This window comes from Piliocolobus tephrosceles, chromosome 7 (assembly GCF_002776525.5).
Source record: "Piliocolobus tephrosceles isolate RC106 chromosome 7, ASM277652v3, whole genome shotgun sequence".
In the NCBI taxonomy this organism is placed as follows: domain Eukaryota; kingdom Metazoa; phylum Chordata; class Mammalia; order Primates; family Cercopithecidae; genus Piliocolobus; species Piliocolobus tephrosceles.
The window spans coordinates 73,230,524-73,253,481 of NC_045440.1; the positions used below are offsets into that span (position 1 = coordinate 73,230,524).

The 22,958-nt window shown below is 41.2% G+C and overlaps 1 pseudogene; it reads right to left on the bottom strand.

Annotated features, from left to right (window-relative positions):
- The window catches only part of LOC111520943, a 39,535-nt pseudogene extending 27,296 nt beyond the window's left edge, over nucleotides 1-12,239 (bottom strand).
- Between the last annotated feature and the right edge of the window lie 10,719 nt (nucleotides 12,240-22,958).

Sequence of the window (22,958 nt, forward strand, 5' to 3'; positions counted from 1 at the left end):
AGACCAGCCTGGCCTACATGATGAAACCCCATCTCTACTAAAAAGACAAAAATTAGTTGGGCATGGTGGTGTGCACCTGTAATCCCAGCTACTTGGGAGGCTGAGGCAGGAGAATTGTTTGAACCCAGGAGGCAGAGGTTGCAATGAGCTGAGATCATGCCACCGCACTCCAGCCTGGGAGATAGTGCGAGAGAAAAAAAAAAAAAAGAAAAGAAGGGTTAGGGGGAGAGGGAGAGAGGGCAAAGGATGGGAAGGGAAGGGGGAGAGGGGAGGGGAGGGGAGGAGAGAGAAAGAGAGAGAAGAAATTAGCATCCTGATAAAATGGTCAAGTAATTTTTCTGATGAAATTTCATTGAAGACCTGTTACTGCCTCACCTGGTTAACAGCCAGCTGATTTTTGCCCAAGTGTCTATAGATCTTTGAACGGTTTTTCTTTAATATTCAATGTAACAAAATTATCTCATCTAAATATCTTATCAAATCTTTAAAGTGGCCTACTAGAGGCTTTTTCTCTTGCAGAAAGACTATGATAAACAATGGCATGTCCTTATAATTAAATAATGTTAAAAGAATTTCTTAAATAAGCTTTTTCTCAAAAATATTGACTTCTTTAAAAAAGTATACAACTTTTTACCAGAGCCTCTTGTTAACAGAACATGCCCCATGTGAGTGTCAGTAAATGAATTAGGTTTACTAATTAGCTCTGCTCATAAATGAAAATTAAACTGAGATTTTAGTACATAAAAACATGTGGGAAAATGATGGAGGAATTAAAGGGAAATGAGAACACAAGATTCCTTCCATGGACTTCAGGCACCTTTGCATTCTGTTCTTAAGAAGCTGTAGATTCATATGGAAAATAAACTACCAAAGAAGAGGCTTTTCTCTCTTTGCCCTCAGAATCATAGACTATAAATGTGTAGCATTTATTAGGCTGTTATTACTGTGCCACCAAAAGCACAATCTTTCAAAAAGCTGTGTTAAATTGTATGTGGCAGGGATCCCAGAGAGAGCAACTAAACTGTGCAACTACTTCAAATTCAGTCATGTCCAGGCAAGTCCGGAAGGTTCGGAGGTGAGCCCTCCACGGGTCCTTTTGATGAGAATCTGGAAAGCCTCATGGAAGGGTCAAACAACTGGATACTTTGAAGTAAAGCCCCAAGGACTAAGGCCTGCAGGCCACTGAGAGACCAAACCACCCCCTAATTCCCAGGCCAATGTGTCCCAGGGAATATTATGCATACCATAAATCATTGTGCAAGAACTTGAAGTGATGCGTGAATGACAGTTTTTTACTTTACAACCATTATAGGCAACAGAGGAAGGTTTGAGGGAAGGTCAGTGGAGCAGTCCATAGAGCAGCTTCTAAACTGGCAGGGGCTGGGTGGGTACAGGCTGGAACATGGGCATAACTGGGAGAGGCAGGTAGAGAGGATTGCTGTTTGCAAGCATGAGGGGAGACATTCCAAAATACCTTCTCCTCCTTCTATTCCTGTCATCTCTGGTGAGCCAGAGGAGTCTGAAAATATTTTTACACACAGTCGTGGTTGGTAAGACCAAGTAGGGGAGGGTCAGTTTTACTTAGAACCCTATTTTTCAGCTTGTTCTGGTGTCATCAGAAAAATTTGTTTTATGTCCATCACTGAATTTATGAATCAGTTAGGAGCTTTATTTTCTATTTCTATGTGATACCTACCTTTCTGTATTTGTTGGTCTAGAGATTTCTGCTTTCTGATTAACAATAGTCATTCAACAGTTATCTGCCTTCAGTTCCCAAACTACATTTTCAGAGCCAATATTAATTGAGTTAATAGGCATGTGTTCTTGAAAAGAGCCTTCAGAGGGAGCAAGAGATCCATGAGGAAATATGTGACATCTCTGTGGGAGTCCCTGCAGTCACTAGTGGCCCAACCCGGATGATATGGAAACAGCACTTAGCTCATGAATAATGCAGATATTTAATAAAACAACAACAACAACAACAACAACAACAAAGCAGCTTGTTTCCAGAGGACTTTCTAGTAACCTCTTCAGGGAGCCATCCTGACCTATCTCATAGCTACTGAGAGTTCAGCTCGCCGCTTCTCAGTCAGCCAGAACTCCCATTTACTCATTCATTCATCACTTGCCACCACAGTGCTGAGGAATATGAGATATTTGGATTAACAAGACACAGCCCTCCTTCAAGGATAATTACCCAGTGGGCAAAAAAAGCACATGAATATTTGATTCCAATATAATGTGTTAAGAATTTTGATAGAGCCATATACAAGGTACAATAGAAAAGCAGAAAGTGGCTCCTCTCATACCCTTCAGGTCAAATGTAAAGGAGTCAAGGTCTCAGAAGGCTGAGAGAAAGGTCTTTGGGCTAAAGGGAGCTGGAAACTAATGCATCTCATTGGTGATTTATAGAGAAGCTGGTTTTCTTGGAACGTACCACAATAGCCAAATCATTATTCACAATAATATTTCTATAGGAAAATTTATTATAAGTTCCAAATAGTCTACCTTAGAAATGAACTTCTGGAACATGATCCATTTGTAAATTCCATTCTTCATCAGTTAAGAATGTTTGTATTCTAGTGTATCTGACAGACTTTGAGACGTAGTTTAAAAGCCATGGCCTAATTCTTATCCTTTAGCAATTTTCCAGGATTTCCTCTACTTGACCAAGCTTACTCTTATACCTTGAAAACCAATAAGATGTTTCCCAATGGTACTGTCATGTCTTCAGCGAACTAATCTTTTCAATAGGCCATACACTCTAACTAAAACAGCAAATCATAATTAAGTTTTCTGCTTTCATTGAGGCTCTCATTACCTTCTTCTTTTGTCATTAAATCGGTCAGGTAAAAGTGATAAAGCCTAAATTTGAAAACATAAAGATGAAAACAAAATTCCTTAGTCTTGCAGTTTTACTTGTGATGTACCATTAGGCAAGCTATTCAAATTCTTTTGGCACCTCAGCATACTCAGCTATGAAATGAGACTCCTAGTATTTTATTAGATCTTTCTTCATAGAGGGCTTATTTAGATGAGAATTTAATAAATGAACACACACAAAGTTCTTAAAAAGTGCTTGGTAAATAAGAACTATTCATTAAAGTTAGAACTAATCATCATTATCATCATTAGTTGGTGAGAAGTAGAGCAAATGTAATTATTATATATTGTTTGACCTGGAAGCTTAGAAGGTGCTCATCCTGGTGCAGGCAGAAAGAGCTGGATCTGGGTCCCAGCACCTGCGCCACCAGTCAGGCCCACTGGAGCCGGCCAGTAGCCTTACCTTCATCACCTCGTTGTGTGTGCCCTGCACAGCTAAGTGGAGGGGCGCCATCATGTTCAAGTTTCCGAGGTTTGGGTTTGCTCCTCTGCTGAGAAGAAACTTAACGCTTTCAATTTGGTTTTCTTCTACAGCACAGTGCAGAAGGCTATTTCCATAATCATCCATAATAATTGCATTCAGTACTAGAAAAAGAAACCAAAATATGGATTAGATTTTGTTTGGACTGTATTCAACACCTCCTGAGTGCCTATCCACTCCAAACTCAGTGCCAAGTGCAACTGACATCAGCTGCATCTTTCCTATGGTAATTAAAAACATAGCTTCAATTCTCATGAAACATTTAATGGGCACCTAATGGGAATATATAGAAACATGGTACTGACTTTATCAAGTGAGTTAAATTTCTATCGGTAGCATTTATAAGAAAAAGATCCTCCTATTGCTACATGTTTTTATCTATATGAGTTTGGGTATTGTGATAAAATATTGAGATTATGTAAAAGAAAGAACTATATACTGGGGACTCTACGAAGTTCACGTGACCATTATTTCATTCAAGCCCCAACAGCCTGCCGGGCATCACCATGACAAATGTTCAGAAGGAGGAAGATGCTGAGGTCCAGAGAGGTTAAAAGTCTTGCCAACATCACAGAGCCAGTATGGAGGTACGAAAGTTACCATGCCTCTTTGAACCTCAGCTTTCTCATATTCAAAATTCATATAAAATATTTGTATGTCTACACACACACACACACACACACACAGAGAGAGAGAGAGAGAGAGAGAAAGACCTTGTAATGTTGTAGTGTTACTGGGACAATAGTATTAAATCGTGTCTTTAAAGATCACAGCAGAGTGCCTGGCCTGTAGGAATGGCTCTGAAAATGTTAATAAGAAAAAAAGCACACCACTAATAAACCACAAAACTAGAATTCGAGCTTGAGCCCCCGATGCCACACCTGGTTTCCACAAATTGTTACAATATGATATAAGGCACTATGTACCCTGTGAGCTCAGCATATAAGTAATATGTCCTTTCATCCTGCAAAGTCCTATAACTATTCTAAAATGGACATGACTGTCTGCTGTATCAACCTTGTAAATTAGTGGCAGTGTATCTTTATGTCCAGGAAGGGAGAAAAAGTATTCTCTCATAAATATGATTTGGGGACCATCTATGGTACTTGGAACCATACAGCCATGTTTCCTGTTTCTCTCCTTTTTATTTTATTTTATTTTATTTTATTTTATTTTATTTTATTTTATTTTATTTTATTTTATTTTATTTTATTTTTTTTTTTTTGAGACAGAGTCTCGCTCTGTCGCCCAGGCTGGAGCGCAGTGGCCGGATCTCAGCTCACTGCAAGCTCCGCCTCCCAGGTTCACGCCATTCTCCTGCCTCAGCCTCCCGAGTAGCTGGGACTACAGGCGCCCGCCACCTCGCCCGGCTAGTTTTTTGTATTTTTTAGTAGAGACGGGGTTTCACCGTGTTAGCCAGGATAGTCTCGATCTCCTGACCTCGTGATCCGCCCGTCTCGGCCTCCCAAAGTGCTGGGATTACAGGCTTGAGCCACCGCGCCCGGCCTCTCTCCTTTTTAAAATGTATCTCTCCACTATTTCCTTTCATTCATCTAAGTGCTTCATTCTAAACAACACACACACATGCAGGGGCACACACACACACATGCATGGGCACACCCACACATACACACATCTCTTGACTGTTCTGTCTGATCAAGAAGAATCACTCCATTCATCATTCCATTTGGCACCAAACTTAAACAGGGATCTATATTTACAAACTCCCATTCACTAATTAAGTAACTTGAATTTTGCTTTTATCCTCATCACTTTTCAGAAATCATTTTTACAGAGGTCACTGGGGCCTTCTAATGTAGGGGCTTTATCGTGATCTCCTTCCTACTAGATCTCTTTGTGGCAAGAGCTTCTTCTAACTCTTCTGTCCCAGTAATTTCGCCCACGACTTGAGTATCATCAATCTTTTATCCATCGCTATCTTCATCTTTTTCTGGCTTTTCCTCTGCCATCTCTCTTGATGTTTGTACTCTACTCTTAGCTACCTTAACTAGCAATTTTGTGATCCGCTAAAGTATTTTCATGCATTTCCACTGTCTCGTCGACTTCCTATGCAATCATGCTCCTGTAGGGCAGCCCCTTTCATTCTACATTTCTGGATATTTCCAGATATTGTAGAAGATTGTAGATAATGCCTGCTGGATATTTCTAAGTGGATGTCCCCTGGGCCTTTCAAACTCACTGTGACCAAATCTCACACCTTGGCATTCACTTCCTTTCTGTTTTCTCACATCCCTTTTGGGGGATGTTTATATTATTAGCCTAATCTCCTAAATTTAAGAATTTCAAAGTCAGTTCCAACTCCCTGCCTCTTGCTCTTCCCATTTACTCTGCTGTTAGGTACTATTGACTTTACACTCCATTATCTCTTGAACCTCTCCCTGTCTCCTTATTGTAGCCTCACAACCCTGGTGAACTCTTATCTTCTGTTTACTATCAAAATAACTTTTTAGCTTGGCTTCCACTTCTAATCCATCTTCTACAATATTGACGGAATTATCTTATATAGTGCAGGTCTTATCACGCCACCTCACTGCCTCCATCTCTGTGGCATCCACCTCCCTCATTGCCTTCAGTTGAACTGCTTAAACAAGGCAGAATGTACAAGGCTGGCTCTGGAAAACATTACTGTGGGGGGATATTACACCTTCTTGAAGTGTCGATTTGCTTCAATGATAATAATTTAGGTGTAGAATAACCTCAATGGAAAGAGGTTAATAACCTCAATGGAATGAATAGAAGAGTACATAAATATATATGCATTTTTACAATCTATCTAAAAATTCAAATAAAGTCTGTGCTTGCTGTGGGGTGTCCTAGATCTGTGCACTATGCTTTGCTATATTTCAGTAGAAGTTGAGGAGTGCTGATGTGTAGGAAAACCCACATTTCTAAGTGAAATATACAAGCTCTTTATAATAGAAACTAATTTCCCTTAAGAATCACTTTGTTCCACTCTTTCCAGTGAATTGAATGGGTTGAAGGATTTCTAGAAGATGCATTGTAATGTTTTGTTACCTCCAGGAAGGAAATCTTCAGGGAACATCTCCATCCACTCAATATGCTGTAGGACCTTTTCCTATAGCATATTGCGAAGGGAAGGCGTTCATGTCATCACAATTGTTTAATATCTTTTGTTTCTTAAAGTTTTGTAATCCATATGTACTTCCTTCAAAATCCACCTAGAGGTATTTAAACACCATTACAACAACCAAACATATGCAAAACTTATGACTAAAAGTTAATCATTTTATAGCCTTAAATAATTTATTGTCCAACACTCTTTATTGTGCTTATAATAAAGTAAAAGTGTTTCTTGAAATATACACAAAATATTTACAGATACAAAGAAGGTATGAAAAAATGCCCCTAAATTGTTCAGTATATGAAATAAATGCTTTTATGTTTTGACCGTAAACTCATATATGCTTAGAAATAAAGGCCTTCTTCTTTGTTGCCAAGGAAACGTAGAAATCTTCCCCAAACAAATGAATCAGACACTTGCTTTAATGCTGCCATTGACCATAACTAGTCACATATGCCACATGATAATATATGCGTTCAAACTCTAGTTTGTTATTTTAAGGATAACTGGAGCATTTCTCACTACTGAAGAGAAAAGCTATCAATTAAAATGATGTATTAAAGTATTTAACGTATCTTAATATAGCTAAGAAATGATTTAGGATATGAGGATTTAGTCAGTAAATGTCAAATTGGAATAAATAAAACAATTTCTTAAATTTTTGAACTTTGAATTTTGCTTCTAGAATCGCAGAACAGTACTTAACAAATCACTCTTCTACGGTAGTCTCTTAAACTGAGATATGTTACTTTTTAACTTATAAAAAAGAATTCTATATAAGCTACATATGGCTTTAGTGACTACAGGATATGACAATGAGCATCCAACCACTTCCAAATTTACACATATTCAGTAATAAATGTAAAACGGGATTATTGTAGAAATAGGGTATTCTCTATATCTCATGCTATCAAAGAAAATATTGATCTAAATCTATCTGGAAGTGTTCTGGCACTTGAATTTGATACGCGATTTGGGTAATAAACAGATTGTACTGCCCACTCCCTAGTGCCAGAAAGAGCAGTTTAGGATGTCTGTTCAGCAATGTGCTGTCAGCATAAACCCAATTCCACACTCTTGAGAGGGAGTACTGGGTTCAGATGCTCACAAGGCACTACTGAATTAACAATGACAAAACAGCATCTAAATACTTCACCTGAGCATATCAGATGTACTAGATCTTCTCAATCACTACCTGACATATTGTCAGGCTTTGAAAGATTTCTTAGAGTTCTGAAAGTAAGCCAAGGATGTCACTTAGACAAGTTATATATTCATTTAATGTAGTTTCATGTTGTCACAGAGTCACTTCAGATTCCTTATGATTCTGAACTATGTGATTAGATTCAGAACATAATAGACTAGATCACTTTTAGGTAAGCTAATTCTAAACCCTGTAAAACAGAAATACCATATATATCTGTTTTAGGTTGCTTTAATGAAATACACATAAACAGCAATGTGGCCAAAAGGTTGGAAACTAAGGTGAGAGATAACAATTGGAAGGTCAAATGGTAAAGTATTCACTGTCTTGAAAGAAAATAACTGGAAAAGGCTAAAAGCATCAGTCCAATGGTTCTTTTTCCACATTTCTCATCTTGTAAGTTTTCTGTGATCCTTCAGTTTTGTTAGTGTTCCTGAGATACTGTGTATGTGCTGGAGAAAATATGTTATACAGCTTTTCTTTTAAATTAGGAAACCACCAAAAACCCTCTAGAGTTCAAAAAGCCCTTCACAGTATTATATATGTTTCTTGGTAATGAGTACAACCACTGAGATTTTTACAAGATGATATGAAAGTACCACAGTTAATGAAATAAAATATATAAATCCCTCAATCTACAAACTAGAATAAAAATAAATAAATAAAAAGCCTTAAATAGGCCAGGCTCAGTGACTCATGCCTCTAAGCCACTTTGGGAGGCCAAGGCAGGCGGATCACAAGGTCAGGGGATTGAGACCATCCTGGCAAACATGGTGAAACCCGTCTCTACTAAAAATACAAAAAATTAGCAGGGCATGGTGTCCGGCGCCTGTAGTCCCAGCTACTCGAGAGGCTGAGGCAGGAGGATGGTGTGAACCTGGGAGGCGGAACTTGCAGTGAGCTGAGATCGTGCCACTGCACTGCAGCCTGGGTGACAGAGCAAGACTCTGTCTCATGAAAAAAAAAAAAAAAAAAAGCCTTAAATAGCATAAGTGGTTCTACTTAGGGAGTAAATCTAAATAAGGACAATTAGAAACATGAAGAAAAATAATTTTGAGACTTGGTGCTGAGAAATCCCTCAGCAAATATCTCTAGAAAATGAAACCACAGGCCAGGCATGGTGGCTCACACCTGTAATCTCAGCACTTTGAGAGGCTGAGGCAGGTGGATCATGAGGTCAAGAGATCGAGACCAACCTGGCCAACATGTTGAAACCCCTTCTCTACTAAAAATACAAAAATTAGCCAGGCGTGGGAGTGTGCACCTGTAGTCCCAGCTACTCAGGAGGCTGAGAGGCAGGAGAATTGCTTGATCCCAGGAGGCAGAGGTTGCAGTGAGCTGAGATCATGCCACCGCACTCCAGCCTGGGAGACAGTGTGAGAAAACAAAAAAAAGAAGAGAAAGAGAGAGGGAGGAAGGGAGGGAGGAAGGAAGGAAACCACATGGGTGATACTAGAAATTTAAAATTTCTTACTGTCCCATATTGATTGTAAAGATACTATCCTAGAGGGTGAAATCCATTCATGACTCAGTTTTCTGGAGTAAGCCACAAGGCCACAGTTACCTTGCTAATATTAAGAAGGACAAAAAATGTCTGTGGTCAAGGTGGACGTGCCAACAGATTCACTTTGGGAGGCCTGGCTACTTGGTGTGTGTGATTTACTATACATGCATGCCTGATTCACACACAGCTGGCAACAGTGCCAACTTGTGCGACCTATTTAGAGAGGAATTTGGCAATTTCTACCAAAGTTAAGGCTGTATGTACCTCTTGACCCTGCTAGGACTTTAACGTACAGACAGTTCTGCAAAAGTATCAATGGAAAGACAGACAGAGAAGCCACGTCTACACTGACAGATAACACTCAGTCAGTTGCGTAATAGCAAAACAAAGCAAACACAAAGCAGCTTGAGTGTCCATCAGTGCAAGACTGGTTAAATAAATCATGATCTATTAATACTGTGGTAAGAGGTGACAATGTGCTAGCAGCCCTCACTCTTGGCACCTCCTCAGCCTCAGCATCCACTCTAGCAGCAGGGCTTGAACAGCCCTTCAGCCCCCCACTGCACTGTGGGAGCCCCTCTTTGGGTTGTCCCAGGCCAGAGCCGGCTCCCTCTGCTTGCTGGGGAGGTGTGGAGAGAGAGGCCCGGGTGGGAACCTGGGCTGCACTCAGTGCTCACAGGCCAGTGGAGTTCCGGGTGGGCGGGGGCTCCAGGGCCCCTCACTCAGAGCAGCTGGCCTGCACCACGGCCTGGCAGTGAGGGGCTTAGCACCTGGGCCAGCAGCTGCAGAGGGTGCACTGGGTCCCCCGGCAGTGCTGGCCCACCAGTGCTGGGCTTGAATTTTCACTGGGCCTCAGCTGCCTCCCCAAGGGGCAGGGCTCCGGACCTGCAGCCAGCCATGCCCGAGCCTCCCCCTACCCCAGTGGCTGTGGGCTCCCCTGCAGCCCAAGCCTCCCGCTACCCCAGTTGCTGTGGGCTCCTGTGCAGCCTGAGCCTCCCCCATGGGCACCGCCCCCTGCTCCCTGGCACCCGGTCCCATCGACCACCCAAGGGCTGAGGAGTGCAGGTGAGGCTGGGGCCTGGCAGGCAGCTCCACCAGCAGCCCCAGTGCGGGATCCACTAGGTGAAGCCAGTTGGGCTCCTGAGTCTAGTGGGGACTTGGAAAATCTTTATGTCTAGCTAAGGGATTATAAAGACACCAATCAGCACCCTGTGTCTAGCTAAAGGTTTGTAAATACACCAATCAGCACTCTGTCAAAATGGACCAATCGGCAGTCTGTAAAGTGGACCAATCAGCTCTCTGTAAAATGGACCAATCAACAGGATGTGGGTGGGATCAGTTCAGGCTGCCGGTGCCAGCAAGCGGCAACCTGATTGGGTCTTATCAACACTGTGGAAGCTTTATTGTTTAGCTCTTTACAATAAATCTTGCTGCTACTCACTCTTTGGGTCCACCCTGCCTTTAAGAGCTGTAACACTCACGGCAAAGGTCTGCAGCTTCACTCCTGAAGCCCAGCTACCACAAACCCATGGGGAAGAAGGAACAACTCCAGACGCACTGCCTTTAAGAGCTGTAACACTTACCATGAGGGTCTGCAGCTTCACTCCTGACAGCGAGACCATGAACCCACCAGAAGGAAGAAGATCTAGACACATCTGAACATCTGAAGGAACAAATTCCAGACACACCAGCTTTAAGAACTGTTACACTCACTGCGAGGGTCCATGGCTTTATTCTTGAAGTCAGTGAGACCAGGAACCCACCAATTCCGGACACAGTGGGATATTATGAAGCTGCTGAAAACTGGTAAATTTCCAAGTGCTGATTTATATTTTGGTGTATTCCAAAATATATTTTGTGAGTAAATCAAAGTGGAAATCTGAGTTCATACTTTTGCAATAAAAAAAGAACTATTAACGTGCGTTTTCGTGTAAGCATTTTTTTTTAACCTGGAAAATTCCTAAGAAACTGTTATGTTAACATGATTCCACTGTTGAAAGAGATTTGTGAGGAGGGTTTGGAGAGTCTTTTTAATGTTGTCTCAACATTTTAAAAGAGCTCCTTTTTCCTGCTGACAATCTGATGAAATCCAGTGGTGGACTCTGAGCACCCAACAGCCTTTATCCCTCAGACTACACCATCAGGTAGTAGCTAGTGCTGCCTTTAGGGCCCAAGAACTGCATAAGAAACAACCTATGGTAGAGCCTCAGGCCACTCATCCATCTTCAAAAGGTCACCTCCTCCACAGCATTTCCTGACACCCGCACCCCCTGAAGAAGGAATTCACCAGTCCGGCCTCCATTTTACAGGGGATATTTTCTCTGGTTTCTCTGTTTCACTCTGTTAGACCAGAAGCCTTCTCAACCCCCAAAACTCTTAAATAGCTATCCGACAACCAGCAGACACAGCCATTCAGCTCTTTGGTTCTAAACAAAATCTACAAAAAAGTTCAAGTGAAACGGCACACATTCCAAATTGTCCTGATTTTAGGCAGCTGCCCGATCTTGTGCCAAATGATACAGATACTTTTTGAGTAGGTTTCCCTGGACTACAGCCGTCCAGGAACAAGAACAGATTGGGCAGACAAGCAAACAAAATAAAGCAGGCGCTGTGTGGGCGCGTCATTAGCGGGGTCTCCTCTAGGGCTGTGAACACCCCCCCCCCCCACCCAAAGCCTGCAGCCCCCTGGCCACTCCACGCTTTCTCCAAACCAAGGGCTGCTCGCAAGAAAACCTAGAGCCGACCCCGACCAGACTTCAAAAACTGTCCCCACCCTGGAGCCCCCAGGGTACCTTAAGCGATTCCTTGCAGTCCTCCGCATTGTACGGCACAACCTCATAGACAATTGCCCGGGAGCTCCTTTTCTCCAGGGCGCCGCATCTTCCTCGGGCTGCGCTTCATGGACGCCACCTGGTGCAGCGCCGGCACCTAGGGCGAGACAGCGAGGTCACCTGGCCAGGCGCTGGCGTCCGCGCGAGCCGGAGCGCTGCGGCGCTGCAGCTCATAGGCAGCAAAAAACTCGCTCCGCGGGAGCCCTGGAGAACTTCTGGAAGTTCTCAGGCCCGCGCTACTTACAGTACAGGAAGCAGGCGGGGCCTGCAGAGGAGGTAGAAACACAGACCTCCTTCGCGAAGAGGGCGGCGATGCAGCGTCTGCCCGGGACTCGCCCTTTCCGGAGCAAAGTGAGTCGCCCGTCCCGCTGTCCTGCAGCTGCAGCAGCACACTCCCAGAGTCAAGCGTGTCAGTTCGGTGTGGATGCAGCGAATTTGTTATAATAAACACACTAAGAGCCCGCTTGCCTCACCCTGCCGCCCCCCCCCCCCCCCCTGTGTGTGTGTGTGTGTGTGTGTGTGTGTGTTTGTGTAAAGAGAGGACGAGAGAATGACAAGGTTACATTGGAAAGTTTTTTTAGTTTTCAGGATTTTTTTCCAACTAAAATTCTATGGACCTGTGTTTCCCTCCATGTGCACCTCCTTCTGGGGGCCTCTTTGATAAGGAAATAAGGTTTTTAGCAAAACTTCTCATTTCAAACATTTGGGAGAACAGCTAAACCCTAGCACTGGTTTGAGGGACCAGATTAAGTCCTCATGAATCTCAGGTCCCATTTCCTGTGGATAATAATATTGATCCCGTCATGCTTTGGTGTTTAAAGGTGGTTAATAAAAAAGTTAGGTTAATGGTAAGCCACTGCTGACTGGTATGTTTGTTTGCCCCCAGCTTTGTTTGAGAGACTTACCTTCATAGGTCTGCTCTGCATACGTGTCAATTGTGTAAAATAAAAGGCGTTCCCTCTCAATCGAAGAGGCTGGTTCTACTTTTATGTACAGACAAGGGAGCCTCTGAAACTTTTGCCGGTAAGTTCAAGTTAACAAGGCTAGAAAGCAAGAAACCTTCTTTCTAAGGCTGATTATACCTTGCACAGGACAGAACGTAGCTTTGACAGTCTTTTGCTTTGACAGACTGTGCTTCCTGAAGGCCCTGGATTGTCGTATTCTCCTGCTCATATCCAGCACTTAGCACAAGACCCCCGTGGATCCAGGACCTGGCATAGAGGTGCACTCAGTAACGGTTTGTGGACTGTCTGACCTAGGGGCTATGGTGGGCTGAGCTTAGGGGTAGGCAGAGTGGGCATGACGATGTTAAGGAACCATGAAAGGTTCCCCCCAAATCTTCCAATGGATATGGCAGGTTGCCATCAATTCCACCCCTGAAGTGGAATTCCTTGGAAGGATTATATTGAACTTAACCACATCATGAGTCTATGAGTATGGCTTGCTGGAGGATACAGGTGTTCAACTTCACCCTCTCACACTTTTCCCACCAGCATCTTTGTTCAGGGTGTACAGAATAGGAATCAGTTGCATAGCTTGCTATGATTTATTTGAAGGAGGTAATACATTTGGAGAAACCAGTAAAGGAAAGAATCAGAGGGATGGGTAAAGAGAATAATTCTCATTGAGCCACTGCTGTCTACCTGACATTTTCCATACACCAGGTTCACGCTTTAAAATGGAAATACCTCATAGAAGTATGACGACTTTTTATTCTTTATCATTGATTACTTTGATCAATTGCTTTTCTCACAACACTTAGCTGGAAAGAGTCACTAAGGCAAAAAGGGAATAAAGAGGATGTTCAAAGTGGTAATTTTGGAAGCTGGGGCAGAAGGCGTGTCATCAGATGGCTCTGTTGGCCCTTAGAGACCAGGGAGGGAAGTGGTGCAGGGAACTCCAGCAATGGAGGGTGGAGGAGAATGCTGGGAGAAAAGTGGCTCCAGGTCAACAGCACCCCTCCTTTATAACATCCCCTGGGGTCAGCTGCTAGCACAGAACGATGCTTTCTGCATTCTTGCTTCTGTACCCTATTTACATCCCCAAAGCATGTATTCTTTTAAATTTGTCTTCTCCAGCTTTAACACTGAAAAATATAGATGGTTAGTATTATAGAACTGAATGTTTATATATATATATATAGAGAGAGAGAGAGAGAGAGAGAGGTTTGTTTCTAGACCCCTATCTTCTTCTATTGATCAATATCCCTATATTTAAGCCAATACCATATGATCTTGATTTATATATTCAGATGATTAATCCCTTGTCAGATGGGTAGTATGATAGTTAATATTAGGTGTCAACTTGACTGGATTGAAGGATGCCTTGATGGCTGATGAAGCATTATTTCTGGGTATGTCTGTTGCATTGAGTCTATAGGTCCATTGGGTGAGAAGGATCATTTTTAAAATGTGAGGTCTTCTGATACATACATGGCATATTTTCGATTTATGTAGATCTATCTTGATTCTCTTGGTAGTGTTTTGTAGTTTTCCATGTACAGTTCATGCATATTTTTGTTAAATGTATTGCTAAGTATTTTATTAGTTTTAAGCTATTTTAAATGGAATGGTTTTTTGTTTGTTTGTTTTTGTTTTGTTTTGTTTTGAGATGGAGTCTCATTCCAGGCTGGAGTGCAGTGGTGTGATCTTGGCTCACTGCAACCTCCGCCTCCTGGGTTCAAGCGATTCTCCTGCCTCAGCCTCCCAAGTAGCTGGGACTACAGGCGTGTACCACCATGCCTGGCTAATTTTTGTGTTTTTAGTAGAGGCGGGGTTTCACCATATTGGTCAGGCTGGTCTTGAACTCCTGACCTCATGATCCACCTGCCTTTGCCTCCCAAAGTGCTGGGATATAGGCATAAGCCACCACACCCAGCCGGAATGTATGCCTAGTGACTTTGAGACCCTTCATGTGATAGCTGCCTTTAATGAGGAGTCATTGTCACTTTGTAGGTACTTAGGTAGACAAAAGCAGGGAATTATTTCATTAAATAACACTTTTATTACCTTAGAGGCCTTTTCTGTACAGCATGGAAATGCTTCTACCCAGTTAGTGAAAGTATCTACCCATACCAGGAGATACTGGATGCCCTTCCTCTTTGGCATATGGGTGAAGTCTATCTGCCAGTCCTCCGCTCAATAGCTTCCCATCTTTTGTGTTTGAAGAAGAAGGAGCCACCTGTTGAGGGGATTATTTTTAAGACAGACTTCACCACCATTAACAACCTGTTTTACTATTTTTAATAAATTATCTCCTGAAAACAATCTCCGGGCACATTGATAAGTTTTATCCTTTCCCAAGTGAAAAACTTGGTTTAGGATCTTAAGGAATTTCCACTGGTTGAAGGTGGGCAAGTAGAGCTTGCCATCCTATGACTGTAGATATCCAGAGTGTATGGATAGAGGCTTTCCCAACAAGGACAGAAAAGGAATTAGAAGTGTCCACATTCTTATGCAAAGGGATAATTTCAAGGTTTGGATTACCAAAATGTCCACCCAGTAATAACATACCCTCCTTCACAGCTAAAGTGATCTAGTAGATTTCCTCAGGCTTGGACATTACACATTATCTTCACTCCTGAATACCTCAATCCTTGTTAAGCTAAAAAAAAAGTTAACCATGCTTCTGAAAGGACATCAGAGAAACTCTGTCAAAAGACTTCACAGGCCTGGATTTCTCTCCCACCAGCAAACCTTTTACATGTGAAAACGGCTCCAAAGAGAACTCTAAAATTTAGTCCATTTGAAATGACTTATGGGAGACCCTTTTTAAGTGTAAACCTCCTGTTTGATGAAGACACACATACAATGCTCACCAATATTATCAACCTAGGCCGGGTTCAAAAAGCCCTTGTGTGTGTGTGTGTGTGTGTGTGTGTGTATATTCCATTATATATATGATATGTAATATTATATATATAATATTCCATTATATATGATATGTAATATATAATATTCCATTATATATGATATATAATATTATATATATACTATTCCATTATATATGATATGTAATATTATATATATTCCATTATATGTGATATGTAATATTATATATAATATTCCATTATATGTGATATGTAATATTATATAAAATATTCTATTATATGTGATATGTAATATAGATAATATTCCATTATATATGATATGTAATATTATATATACAATATTCCATTGCATATATATATATATATTCCAATGGAATATTCAACTTCAGAAAACAAAAAGATTCTGACACATGCTACAACATGGATAAAATTTGAAGACACTATACTAAGTGAAATAAACCACTTACAAAAAAGTTGTATGAATGCAGTTATATGATGTATGAAGAGTAGTCAAATTGATAAAGACAGGAAGTAAAATGGCAGTTTTCAGGGACCAAAGGAAGAGGAGGTTGGATAATTTCTGTTTAATGGAAATGAAATTTCAGTTTGTAAGATGAAAAGAGTTCTGCAGATTGGTAGCATAAAATGTTAATTTACTTAATGCTACTGTATATTTAATGATATACAGTATTTAATGATAAAATTGTACATGTGTTTTATCAAATTTTTTTAAAACTAGAAAACTGGATCATAGTACTAAGAAAATAGGTCATTTATCTTGATTGTCAACATGCTTTGAGACTTCTGACTATTATTTAAGGTTCCGCTTCGGAACAGCTTGATGGGTGAGGGAGACGGGAAAGGGTTAAAAACTACCTATTGGTGTTACAGCAGGTAGCTAATCGGCATAATCAGGGCAGGGGAGGGCTCCCCGACCCACTCAGGAATGTAGGGCAATCATCAGGTAATGGTCATGTGGTCATTAAGCTCTCTCTGTAAAATGGCTCGTTGCAGCCAGCATCAGGGAAAGGCAGTCTCTTAATAGGTAAAAAACACCTAAAGTTGGTGATCAGAAGCTTACCAATAAGATCTCAAGAGTTGGGCAAATAGGATCATGCATGCACACTAAGAGGCAAAATGTTGGAGTTTCAATGAAATATGACCCTTCTCTGTGAACATTCAAGTAAGGGAAGAACACCTCAAGTGAGAATGCATACAAGTCCAGTAAACACATTGTGCATGTGTCTCCTCCCAGGTCACTGTACATGCAAGGCACTGTACATGCAAGGCCACTGTATACAGGCCACTGTACATGCAAGGCAGCCCACTCAAAGGGAAGAATCAGGGAAGAGGGGATGCAAGATCCCAGAAGCATGTCACGTACCTTGGTTTAAACCCATTTCCTCCTTCCTCCTCCCTAAAATCTTCGTGTAACTAAGAGAATTTGGGGGCATTACAGGATTTTGCAGACTATGTATACCTGAGTACCGTAAGATAGCTCGTCACTTATATCACCTCATGAAATAAACTCAAGTGGCTAAAACTCCTTTCCTCACCTGGGAAACTGAAGCACAAAAGGCCTTTAACCAGGTAAAACAAGCCTCACTTAAGGTACCAACTCTCACACTTCCAGTAGGGAAGGCCATCAATCTTTTTTTTTTATCAGCAAAAATGGGAATGGCCCTGGGAGATGTAACTCAAGCTCAAGGACAAGTTCAACAGCCAGTAGGCTACCTGAGTAAGGAATTTGATTTGGTGGCTAAAGGATAGCCAGCATGACTCTAGGCAATTGCTGCGGTGGTCCTGCTGGTACCAGAGGCCAGCAAGTTAACTTTGGGAAATGGCTTAACTGTTTACACCCCACATATTGTAGCAGAATGCTGTCCCCTACAGGTAGCCTTTAGCTAGCAGACAGCTGACTCCTTAAATACCAGGCTGTACTTTTAGTGGGGTCTAGAGTTCAATTAAAATTGTGTTCACACCTCAACCCAGTCACTTTCCTCTCTGAGGAAATTGGGGTGCCTGAACATGACTTTGAACAAATTGTTGTACAGACCTCTGCAGCCAGGTAGAATTTCAGGAAAACTCCCTTAGAAAATCCAGACGGGACCCTCTTCACAGATGGAAGTTCCTTTGTAGAGCAAGGTCTCCATAAGGCAGGATATGCAATAGCCACTCTAAATGATGTTACTGAAAGTGCTCTCCTGTCTCCAGGAACAAGTGCTCAATTTGCAGAACTGATAGCTCTTACAAGAGCACTTCAAAGAAGCAAGGGAAAGGTAGGTAACATTTACACTGACTCCTTGTATGCTTTCTTAGTTCTTCATGCTCATGCTGCCATTTGAAAGAAAAGACACTTTCTTACTACAAATGGATCCCCTATAAAATATCATCAGGAAATTAACAGGTTATTATCCTCAATTTTCCTTCCAGGAGAATTAGCAGTGATGTGTTCTCAGAAACATCAGAAGGAAACAGATGAAATAGCAAAGGAAAATAAGTTAGCTGATGAGACAGCCAAGTCATTGTCAAGAAAGCCTAAGGGCCTCAACACTCTTAAAGCCCCTCTAATCTGGATAGAATCTCTAAGAGAAGTAAAGCCTCAGTACACCCCTACAGGGATAGAATGGGCCACTTCTCAGGGGTACATTTTTTACTCCTTAGGATGGCTACATTCAGAGAATGGCAAACTCCACTTGCCAGCCTCCAGGAAGTAGAAAGTCCTTAAGATCCTTCACCAAACTTTTCACTTGGGTAAGGATAAAACTTACGATGTCCAGAAACTGTTTTCAGGAGAGAACTTATTAAAAAGAGTCCAACAGGCTGCTAATGCTTGTGAAGTCTGTCTTAAAAACAATCCCCTCAACAGGCAGCTCCTTCCTTGTCAAATACAAAGGATAGGATTCTATCCAGCAGAGGACTGGCACATAGGCTTTGCCCACATGCCAAAGATGAAGGGCATCCAGTACATCCTTGTATGGGTAGATATGTTCGCCAACTGGGTAGAAGCATTTCCATGCTATACAGAAAAGGCCTCTAAGGTAATGAAAGTATTACTTAATGAAATAACTCCCTAAGTTATTTAGGTCTACTACTCCTAAGTAGTACTTAGGTCTACCTAAGTACCTCCAAAGTGACAACAGCCCATTGTTTAAGGCAGCCATCACACATGGGGTCTCAAAGGCACTAGCCAAACAGTACCATTTCTGTTATGCTAGGAGATCCCGTCGTCAGGAAAGGTAGAGAAGACAAATGATACCATCAGAGACACTTCAGAAAACTGTCCGAAGAAGCTCATCATCCTTGGGTCAATCTTCTTCCCATAATTTTACTGCAGGTAAGAAATACCCCTTCAAAGTAGGTGTGGGCCCTTTTGAAATGCTGTATGGATGGCCTTTCCTTCCAAATGATTTTCCAGTAGACCAAGAGACCTCTGGATTGGTTAAGCATGCAACCTCCCTAGCTCACTTCTAACAGGAATTAATACAAGTAGCAGAAGTCCAGCCACAAGAAATAGAACAACCTTTTATTAAACCAGGAGATTTGGTATTGATAAAGGCTCTCCTCTCTCTATCTTCTTCCATAAACCCAAACTGGGAAGGGCCTTACAGTTTCCTTTCAACCCCATCAGCAGTAAAATTTACAGAAATTAACTTCTGTATATGTTACAATCGAGTCAAATCTTGGAAAGCTGAGGGAGCAGCCCTGGATGGCCCAGAGGAATATCGTGGATATCAATGTGAAGAGATAGGGGATCATTAGCTGAAAACCATAAAAGATAAGTGAATGAGTGAGAGCTACTTGTCCTACTCAGTCTAACCCCTACCTTGCCAGATACTTTCAGTCATTTCTACCTTTCCTATCAAGGTTCACCATTAGATATTAGAACTTCTTTTTCATGCATACTTTTAGGGACATTTTGATTATCCATGGGATTACATTTGTGACTTTATAGACACCCAAAGGGAAATTCTATATCTTCACGGTAAAATTTTAGATGAAAATTATTTACTGAACCATACTTGAAGAAGTTACTATACTCACTCTACTATTTGCAGAAGGACTATGCACTTTGCCACATGCAATGTCAAATTCCAGAAGGAAAATTCTAATTGCTGTAATATTCTGCCTAATTTCCACCTTTATGGTAGAACTAATAATTATAGAAATGATTTAGCCAAAGTTAACACTAAAGTTACTCTATTCACCCGTCCAATGCCACTTATCCAAAAAAAAAAAAAAAAAAAAAAAAAAAATTGCTTTTATATCAATGCTTCTGGTAAAAGTACAGTGACATCTGGTGGAGGCAAACCAGTATTACAACCCTTCAGAATGGCTAACAGGTATCAAACTCTTCTGTCATGGTTGTGTCCTATAGTACTCCCACTAATTGTGGTAATCCTAATATTCATATCTGAACCCTATATTCAAAACCTTCTTCTTTTCACCTAGAAGCTATTAAACTCCAAATAGTGCTGCAAATGGAACCACACATGGACATGACTTTCTTTCAAGGACCCTTTGATCAACCCCAGGATGAGCCTTAGCTGCTGTTCCCTACACAGCGCTCCTCTCTAGCAGGAAGTAGTCAGAAAGTGTCATCATCCATCCTCCCCTAACAGCAGTTAGGATTTACACTCCTGAGGGGGAAATATGATACAGAAGTAGAAAGAAATTATTTACACAGATAGTGAGGGGAAAAGAGTCCTCCACAGAATTTCTTTTCTGATGAAAAGTGACTCACAACATTGTTTTTTTCTAACAAAAAGCAGCCTAAAATATCAAGCTACAAACTTACATAAGCAAGCTGGAAGTTACACTGGGGAATGACAGCAGCTGCACCAATAGAAAAAGGCTAGCTAGGGGCCAGCCACGTCTAACATGGAGGCTCCATCTTCCCTTTTTTTATTACCATGTGTTCAGTAAGAAAAAAAAAAAATAGCCAACATGGTGCAGCTGAAGCACAGACCTACCTGCATAATAAATGTTTAGGGTGGGAGGTACCAGAGATTGTGCCTTGTGAAAATAAAACACATGATCTAACCACTTTCTTCATGGCATATATAAATCACACACCACCTCTTCACTAGCTCATTGATAGAATGCCAGGCATTTCACCACAGAACCAGCAACCCATTTTTCCAGCACAACTCTCTGCAGCAGAGGGCTATTTTCTTTCTCTTGCTATTAAAATTCTACTGTCAACCTCACTCTTTCTGTGTCAGTGTTTATTCTCCATGGCTGTAAGACAACAAATCTCAGGTGTTACACTAGACAATGAGGCTGCTTCAATAGCAGACCCCAAATATAAGAATATTTTACCCTGACATATGTTTCTTTGATATATTTTGAAATGACCTTGCAAAACTGTCTTTAGAACATTGCCATTAATGCAGCCAGGCCATACCATTCTAGGACTTTTCCAGATCTAGGAGAGATTAAATGAGATTAAATGAGAGGCTGACGCTTTTAACATCTGAAAAGAGACATTTACCACCTATACTCTCTGAAGGCTGCTACCAATGAGGCTTCTTCTGCATAACAAGAAACTTGGCCTCCACAAACCCCCTATCTTAAATCAAGCATTCCTTTCTACTGACTTCAAGTCTCTTTAGACAAAACTTAACTCTTTCAAACAATTACCAATCAGAAAATCTTTGAATCCACCTATGACCTGTAGCTATCCCCCTTGAAGATATCTCACCTCCAAACTTGAACCAATACATTCCTTCCATGTATTTATTCATGCTTTTATCTACAATTCATGTCTCCCTAAGTTGTATAAAATCAAATTGTAACCCAGTTACCTCAGGCACACTATCTCAGGACCTCTTATAGTCACTCATATTGCCTCAGAATAAACCTCTTTAAATATTATACAGAGATTTTTTAATCAACAGACTATTTCATAAGTCTTGTAAAATTATCTGGTTGTTTAAAACATGCACATGTATAACTTTGATAAAAATAAGAATATAATTATCTAAAATATTGCCACATTTATAGCACTATTCACCTTTGCCAAAATTGTAGCCATCCTACAGAAATTAAAGTGATTCTTATTTTCCATATTGGGAAAAAAATGTTTCCACCAATTTCTGGATCTGTAGCAGGATCAGCCGCAGACAAAACTCCTCAGACACCACGTTAAAGAAAGGAAGGGCTTTATTTGGCCAGGAGCATCAGCAAGACTCATGTCTCAAAAACTGAGCTCTCTGAGTGAGCAATTCCTGTCCCTCTTAAGGGTTTACAACTCTAAGGGAGACTGCGTGAGAGGGTCATGATCAATTGAGCAAGCAGAGGGTACGTGACTGGGGGCTGCATGCACTGGTAATTAGAATAGAACAGAACAGGACAGGCATTTTCACAGTGCTTTTCCATACAACATCTGTAATCTATAGATAACATAACTGATTAGGTCAGGGCTCGATCTTTAACCACCAGGCCCGGGATGTGGCGCTGGGCTGTCTGCCTGTGGATTTCACTTCTGCCTTTTAGTTTTTACTTCTTCTTTCTTTGGAGCAGAAATTGGGCATAAGACAACATGAGGGGTGGTCTCCTCCCTTAGATCTTGTGGATGTTTGCCACCCAACTGACTTCTAAATCCTCTGTTTCTCCTTGCAGCCAATTTTCTTTACATAAGTAGACAAGGAATAATACACATGGGTAACTTTAAACAGAAATAATATAATAACCTGTGGATGACAATAACACGGTGCCAACTGAAATTTCCTGGAAAATTTAAACATTCAAGAACATACATCACAGACTGTGCTCTGACAAATTAAGAAAATCCAATCCACACTCTTAATATTGTTTACTTCCATGGCAAATGTTTCTAGACATAGAATGGGTAAAGAGAGAAAAAAAGAAATAACAGTTAAACCTTGAGCTGTGACCAGTGTTAAGTTGTATGCCATCCTGAATTTAAATATGCCAATGCGGAGGCTTTAGAATAGAAGAAGCCAAAGAAACTACCAAGTATAAAGCCCTCGTGAAAGAATTCTGACACCCAAAGTAAGGAGTTGGTTTATCCATACTGATTTGATGAAAAACTAATTTTATAATAAAGCACATTAATTTTTTCTAGTCCTTTGTACAGAGATGCACTTTAGGATTATAG